The 8,048-nt window shown below is 48.2% G+C and overlaps 1 long non-coding RNA gene across 1 annotated transcript; it reads right to left on the bottom strand.

Annotated features, from left to right (window-relative positions):
- Positions 1–1,396: 1,396 nt before the first annotated feature.
- On the bottom strand, positions 1,397–7,441 carry LOC140595766 (uncharacterized). The gene is made up of 4 exons (XR_011997646.1): positions 7,258–7,441; positions 6,635–6,727; positions 3,132–3,234; positions 1,397–1,841 (listed from the first exon to the last, which is right to left on the bottom strand). It is a non-coding gene; the product is annotated as an uncharacterized lncRNA (long non-coding RNA).
- Between the last annotated feature and the right edge of the window lie 607 nt (positions 7,442–8,048).

Raw genomic sequence — 8,048 nt, 5'->3', positions numbered from 1 at the left:
ATACCTGCAGTGCTCGTTCCAGTATTATTCACATGATTTACAATAGCCAGGGCAGGGAAGCAGTCCGAGTGCCCATCGGTGGAGGCATGGATAAAGAATATATGATATATATATAATGAAATATTATTCAGCCATAAGAAAGAAGGAAATCTTATGATTTGGGACATTGATGAGCATCGAGGACATGCTGTGAATCGAAATAAGTCAGACAAAGACAGATTTCATATATTTATGGAACTTATGGAATTGAAAAGATCCAAACTCAGAGATACAGAGAACAGATGTGGTGGTTACAAAAAGCAAGGGATTGGGGGGCTGGTGAAATGGGAGGAGGGCATCAAGAGGTACAAACTTCCAGCTCCTAAGGTAAGTAAGTCCTTGGGACGCAATGTACTGTATGGTGGCCATAGTCAATAATACTGGATTATATATTTGAAAGCTGCTAAGAGAGCAAATGTCAAAAGTTTTCATCGCAAGAAAAAAAAATGAGGACTCTGTGGGGTAATGGGTGTTAACTAGACTTATTATATTTTGCAGCATATGCAAATATCAAATCACGATGCTGCACACCTTGGACTAGTACCGTGTTCCAGGTCAATGATTTCTCGCTGAAACTGAGAGGATAGAATGCCAGGATAAACAGGTGCAGGGCCGTGGAAGCCGAGGCGGAACCGGCTCATGGAGTCCTTGTCGGCTGTTGTAGGGGATTTGGATTCCATCCCTTTGAGGTCTGCCTTTGTCTCTGGTGGCCGGCAGTTCCACCACGATGCACTTAGATGTGGCTCTCTCCGTATCTATTCTACTTGGGGCTCCGAGTCCCTGTGGAGGATGTGCTCTGCTCCCTGTTTCAGAAACCTTTCTTTCAGTCATTATCTATGCAAGTTTTACTTCTGCTTCGTTTTCTCTCTTCTTTGCTTCTGGAACTTCCGATATTTGAGTGTTAGACCTTTCCTCCACACCCTTACATCTCCAGCTGTTTTCTGCTTTCTTCTCTGAATGTCTTTCTAGATATTTCCCTTGTTCCAATTCTCTAATTTTCTCCCCAGCTGTGTCTAACCTGTGGAGGGAGCCCTGGGGTTATCATTTGTTATTGTATTTTTCATTTCCAAGATTTTCTTTTGAGTCTCTCTTACGGCTTCTAACTCTCTGCCAAAATCTTCTACTGATATTTACTTCCTTGAGTATATCAAGCATAATTATCTTAAGTCCACTATTTTGGATTCCCCATTGGTACGTTTCTCTTACCTCTTTTTTCCTTCTCTAAGTATTGCTATCTTGCCTCCTCATTCATGCACTAGATGAATTTTTTTAAAGATTTATTTATTTATTTATTTATTTATTTATTTATTTATTTATTCATGAATGACAGACAGAGAGAGAGAGGCACAGACACAGGCAGAGGGAGAAGCAGGCTCCAGGCAGAGAGCCTGATGTGGGACTCAATCCTGGGTCTCCAGGATCACACCCCCGGCTGAAGGCAGCGCTAAACCGCTGAATGCCAGTCTTGGGTATGCAAAACACAGAGATCTAGAGGAGCGCCCCCTTGTTGCAAAAAGTGCACTTACTGATGATGGGCCGCTATGGGCACTGATAATCCCTAATCTCCTTAATCTGATGCGGGATTGAAATGACTCAAAACTGGGCTTCATTTCTTGCACAGACCAGTCCATTAATTGTCACCCTTACTCTTAGACCGTAGCCCCGTGTGACCAAATACTCCAGGACTGTGGGGATGTCTGGGGCCTCTAGCTCCTCACGGGCCCAGAGAGCTCGTGTTTGTCGCCCATCCTCATTATCTATCAACAGCTCTGTTAACTTCTCACTCTTTCAACCCCTTTCTTCTGCAAAAAAAAAAGACACATAGGGAGAAGTGGTCACACGGGCTGGCTTGCCTTCCTGTATTCCATCCCTCTCCCACACCTTGGACCTAAAATTCTTCACTGCTGTATGAACTCTCCAATGTCTTCAAATACTATTCCTATTTTCTTCATTTTTTAGCTGTTCTTCGAGGAGGAGAATTGGATTTCATTCTACATGTGTGTGATAGATTTCATGCAAAATTAACCTAAATTCTGTAGCACTCCCTCCATATACACAGGCATGCACACATACATGCATACACATGTATTATTTATAAATTATAACATGTTCCATCTTAGTCATGTATTATGTACATCAGAGAATGTACAAGGCATACAATATTAATGGAAAGGGAGATGGAAAACAAGCAAATAGAAATAAAAAGTTTAGTGGTTTCCTCTCCTCCCCACCATGAAGACCATTGGCCCAGGAAGAGCTGAGGGGTGTGTGCCAAATACAGTAGGTGGGTCAGGCGAACTGGGGTGGGTGGTAAGAGATGAGTGTTTGAAGGTAGACTTGAGAACGTGTGCTGATGAGTTAGGTATGGAGAGTATAGAGGGGGTCAAGGACCAATCCTGTGTCCACACAGCTGGGGAACGCAGGTGCTGCCAACCGAGACAGAAGACCAGGCTCAGAGAAGAGGGAGGAAAAGTGTGTTGTGCTCAGGGGTGTGTCAGAGATCCCAAATCAGCAACAGCTTTCCCCCCCGCCCCCAGAGAATCCTTCCACCTGAAGGTGAACTCGAGAAAGGTGGGCAGACTGAAATCCCAGCTCTTCCAAAACCTTCCTTGGACTCCTTGCCCTGCTTCCAAACTATGTTCTCAACAGCTTTAGAACCAGCACTTCCCAATCGGAGATCTTCTGAATATCAGTTCTACAAGGAGTGAACACATACTCCGTGATGATGATGATGATGAGGAGGAGGAGGAGGAGGAGGAGGAAAGGAAGGAGCATGCAGAGTTTCCCATGACCAGTTTGGGAAATATGGTGCTAAACAGCATAAATGTGTTGCACACTTTTTTTTTTTTTTGTAGAACTTCCCAGAGCCTTTAATATGCTAATATGAACTGACCCTCTAAGAAAGATACAAGGTCTATAGTAGTTCCCAAATTCATTTTACTGCACGCCCACTAATAGCCCAAGAAGTAGCTTTGTTCTACTAAACAATTCAGGAGACAGTGTTCTACCCCAGGAGTCAGCTCGCCACCTGTTTTTGTATGGCCGGTTAGCTTAGTTGTTCCTTTTTTTTAATATGTATTGTCCTATCTCACCTCAGTGCTATTTCCTTCCAGAAGGCTTCTCTGATGCCCTCAACTGGGTCAAGGCCTTCTCTTTTCACTCATCACTTCTTGGAGTTGTCACATGTTGAAACAGCTGGGGAGAAAAATCAAAAGAAAAACAGTATTTCATGACTGGCTTAAATTATAGAAAATTCAAATTTCGGTGTTCCTAATAAAGTTTTCTTGGAACACACCCATGCTCATTTGCTAACGTATCGCCTGTGGCCACTTTCTTTCTACAACAGCAGGGTTGAGTTGATAGAAACTGTGCCCTCAGAGCCTAAGATAGTTACTCTCTGGCTTTTTGCAGAAGCTTGCCAACCCCTGCTCTAGATCTGCCACACAAAATAGCATCAAAATGTGTGCCCTTAGGAGTTTTAGGAGTCTGTAGGCTACTACCATGACAGATACCTCATTTTACGTTTGCCCAAACCCACAGAACATGCACCAGCAAGAGTGAGGCCTTCCATGGCCTAGGAAACGGGGGTGATAATGATGGGTAAGGGTAGGTTTCTAGGGTCTGATAGACACCCTGCAATGAGAAAGGAGGGGATGCTGATGGTGGGGAGGCTGTGAGTGACGGGGGCAGGGGGCAGACAGGAAACCACTAAATGTTTTGCTAAATTTTGTTGTGAACCTGAAACTGCTCTAAAAAATAGTCTATGATTTGGGGTGCTCAGGTGCAGTCAGTTAAACACCCAACTCTTGATTTCAGCTCAGGTCATGATCTCAGGGCATGAGATGGAGCCCTGTGTTGGGTTGTGTGCTGGACGCAGAGCCTGTGTAAGATGCTCTCTCTCCCTCTGCCCTTCCCCCATTACCTCCTGCCATGTGCCCATATGCTCTCTCTCCCTGTCTCTGAAAGAAAGAAAGAAGAAAGAAAGAAAGAAAGAAAGAAAGAAAGAAAGAAAGAAAGAAAGAAAGAGAAAGAAAGAAAAGAAAAGAAAAGAAAAGAAAAGAAAAGAAAAGAAAAGAAAAGAAAAGAAAAGAAAAGAAAAAAAGAAAGAAAGAAAGAAAGAATTAAAAAATAATGGGGAACCTGGGTGGCTCAGTGGGTGAAGCATCTGCCTTGGGCTCAGGTCATGATCCCGAGGTCCTGGGATGGAGGCCACCGAGCTCCGCACTCAGCGGGGCGTCTGCTTCTCCCTCTCCCTCTGCACCTCCCCCCTGCTCAAGCTCGCTCTCTATGTCTCTCTCTCTCAAATACATAAAGCCTTTAAAAATAAATACATGAAAACAAAAATTAAAGATAGTCTATGATTTATAAAAAGGACATACTGCACTACCCGTTGTGTAAAAAGGAGCGGGAGAGAGACGTGCACACACGTGCAACATGCGTGTATGTGTACTGACTTGTGCACACATCAGACATCTCTGGAAGGAGGCAGTAAGACCGAGCACCTACAGAGCAGGGAGCGCGGTGATTAGGATATTCGTGCCGGGGGAGGGCCTTTGCGGCCTGTTGATTTTAAACCATGTGAATGCATCACCTACTACATATTTTAAATAAAATCATTGAGAAATAAGGGGTTTTTTTTTAAGTATGTGTTCTCTCATTCTGTATTTCTCCCTCAGTTCTTCTCACTACTCGGAGAGCAGGAAGCGTGTCCTATAATCTTCCGTCTGCGGCAGCACCTGGCACAGCTCCGAGCACAGACAACGTGGAGCGATTGCCTCGCTGACTGCCCCGTATCTCTGAGGACGTGGCGTTTCTCAAGGGCCTTTTGGAAGCACATGGGGAATGGCAGCTGCAAGACTCTATCTACCGGGAAAAGAAAGCCCCTGTGCTACTTAGGATGAGCGAGGACGGGTCGGCCACTCGGGAACACCCTAGCGTTGGACACAGGAATACCCCGGCCTGCACTTGCTTGCTTTTTTTTTTTTTAAAAAAAGGGGGGGGATTTTATTTATTTATTCATGAGAGACACAGAGAGAGAGGCAGAGACACAGGCAGAGGGAGAAGCAGGCTCCATGCAGGGAGCCCGATGTGGGACTCAATCCTGGGACCCCGGGGTCACACCCTGAGCCGAAGGCAGACACTCAACCACTGAGCCCTTGCACTGGCTTTGAAAGTTAAATAAGAACAATCGAACTGGATCATATCAATTAAAGCCGCTCTGTCAATGGCCAAGGCCTAGAACACCATTCCGACCAGGCCACCACCGACGTTGGTGGGGCCCGCGGTGAGAGTGAAAACCAAGGCCTACAAACCACACGTTGAAATATTTTAAGGGGGACACCTGGGTGGCTCAGTGGTTTAGTGTCTACCTTCAGCCCAGGGCGTGATCCTAGAGACCCGGGATCAAGTCCCACGTCGGGCTCCCTGCATGGAGCCTGCTCCTCCCTCTGCCTGTGTCTCTGCCTCTCTCTCTCTCTCTGTCTCTCTCATGAATAAATACATAAAATCTAAAAAAAATTTAAAATAAAAATAATTATTAAAAAAAGAAATATTTTAAGGTCATAAATTAAGTGGACAAACCACTAAATTACGTTCTGGCCTTCACCTTGATATCCATACCCGATAACAGCCTGGAGAGCTGGGTTGGATTTAATGACCTCAGGCTTCCGGGAGTTCTGGAATCTGGTGGCTCGGGAGGCGCAGACTCCTACCCACCAGCCCGCCACCCACCCCGCTGCCCCACCCCCTCCTCAGGTGGGTCCCACCCCCCGAAGCTCACAGGGACCTGTAGACAATCATCCCGTGGCCTCACAAGCAGCGAGTCCGCAGCCACCCCCCGGGGGCCTCGGGGACACATCTGCTTCAGCTTTGCCAGCAGGAGGGCAGACCCCCAGGGAGAACAGTTTTGGGACGTTCGGGTGGGAATGCCAGAGTCCCCAGCACCCGGAGCATCGTCTGGACAGGAGACAGGAGAAGGAAGAGCAGGAGCAAGTGCAAACCTGATGCTTGTCCAGGAAGATATCTGGGAGCCTAGCACGTCCCAGGCCCAGAGGAGGGGGGCTGCAAGCCCTCAGCTCAGAAGAGGAGGAGGAGGAAGGGGAGGGGCCACGGAGACAGGGACCTAGATGAGCCTGAACAAGGGCCCCCTGGCCTGCGAACAGCGTGCAGGGGACCGAGGACCCCGGTGAGAGGGTGTGGGTTGGCTGAGCACGTGGGTGGGCTGAAAGAAACCTGGAGAAGAGCAGGAGTGTCTAGAAAGGATTTCCTCCTTGATAAAGAAAGTCAGCTAAGGAGAAACGGGTCTGTGTTGAGGTGATGGCTGGTGCAGCAGCAGCCACTTTATGACCAGGAGAGGACAAGCCTAAGGAGTTCACCCCCAAAGAGGACGGGGGCCCTGGCCCCCGATGACATCCCTGAGCCACTGAACTTTGAAAGTACTGCCAGTGGGCCTGACAACGTGGATTTGGGGTTTTTTACTATTTAGTAGGATTTCTTTTTTTTAACTTTTTACTCAGATTCTCTGCGGCCCACCACCCAAAGCTTCCTAATGACAGCAAATCCCTTCCCACTCAGACACAGGAAGTTTCCCTCCTACCATCGTGACTTTTCCTGGAGAAAGTAAAGCGAAGGCAGCAGATCACCAATACCCGTGTGTCTTGTGAGAAGCAATCGTCTGAGCAGGACGGTGCTTATGAGAGAGAAAACCACCCAGAAATATTTACTGAGATGAAGGGCATCTGGTAACACTGACTCCACCCCCACCCCCCGGCGAGTGACCTGGCTTCTGAGCTGAGGCCCGTGGGAGACTCGGTTTCCCCTTGGAATCCTGGTACCCAGATGCCGAGGGAAGCAGAGCAGATCCAGTACACTCTCCTAGCCTCACTGCTTTCATCTCCAAGTCAAGAATGAACCAGAACTGGTTCTCTCCATGGCAGTTGGGAGACTGGGACCTGGTCAAAGACAGGCATCCACAAGGCTCAGGCCCACCAGGCCAAGGACCCCGTCTATTGTCCCGCCCAGTGACCTAGTGGCCGTGGGGTGTCACACGCCAACTGCTCTGGAACCATGAGCTGGGTGAGAAGGCTACTAATGAACTCCTCCCCGGATACCAGCTGGAGCCACACACTTTCTCAGAGCCCATCCTCCCCTGCTGTCGGGAACCCCCGCAAGCGTCTGCCCCCCACCCACATGCTTGGGGCCCCCCCAGGGGCGGCTCACCTGTCCTGTGAACAAGCCCGTCCAAAAGCCTGAGTGTGGCCATCTGCATCCTCTCTGTCCCTCCTTGGCTCCTCCTCTGGGCCCAGCTCCAGGTGCCACCATGCCCACCAGGGGCCACCTCCCACCTGTCTCTCTCTCCTGCCACACGCATGCGAGGCAGCGCAGCACACGTACGGCTGCCCGGTCACCCTGGACACACAACCCTAAAGAGGCTGAGGAAGGTCAGTTCTGGTCCAAGCCAAGAACCCAATGCACACAGTGACGCACATCAGCGGAACCGCTTAAAATAAATCCATTGGAAGTACAAACATGGGTTGGCTGTTCATGCTACAGCCTGTTTACCAGTGTTTATAAACACAGCTGAGAAAAAAAGAGTAATCCAACCTCACAGGCCTCGGTCGTCGTAGTAAACAAAGACGCTCTCCACCGGGGTCTGTTTTTAACGTTGACATTAGGACGGTAGCACGTTTCGCCGTGATGACCAAGTGCAGTTCTTACAGCCCCCAGATTGTGACTTCTGTGTTGCATCAGAAATCATTTGCTCAATGAGCACCGGGTGTTATACTACATGTAGGCGATTTGAATTTAAAATTTTTTAAAAAGGGGATCCCTGGGTGGCGCAGCGGTTTGGCGCCTGCCTTTGGCCCAGGGCGCGATCCTGGAGACCCGGGATCGAATCCCATGTCAGGCTCCCGGTTCATGGAGCCTGCTTCTCCCTCTGCCTGTGTCTCTGCCTCTCTCTCTCTCTGTGTGTGTGACTATCATAAATAAATAAATAAAATAAAATAAAA

Source organism: Vulpes vulpes, chromosome 15 (genome assembly GCF_048418805.1).
Source record: "Vulpes vulpes isolate BD-2025 chromosome 15, VulVul3, whole genome shotgun sequence".
NCBI lineage: Eukaryota > Metazoa > Chordata > Mammalia > Carnivora > Canidae > Vulpes > Vulpes vulpes.
This window is presented reverse-complemented; position numbering and strand designations above follow the sequence as displayed.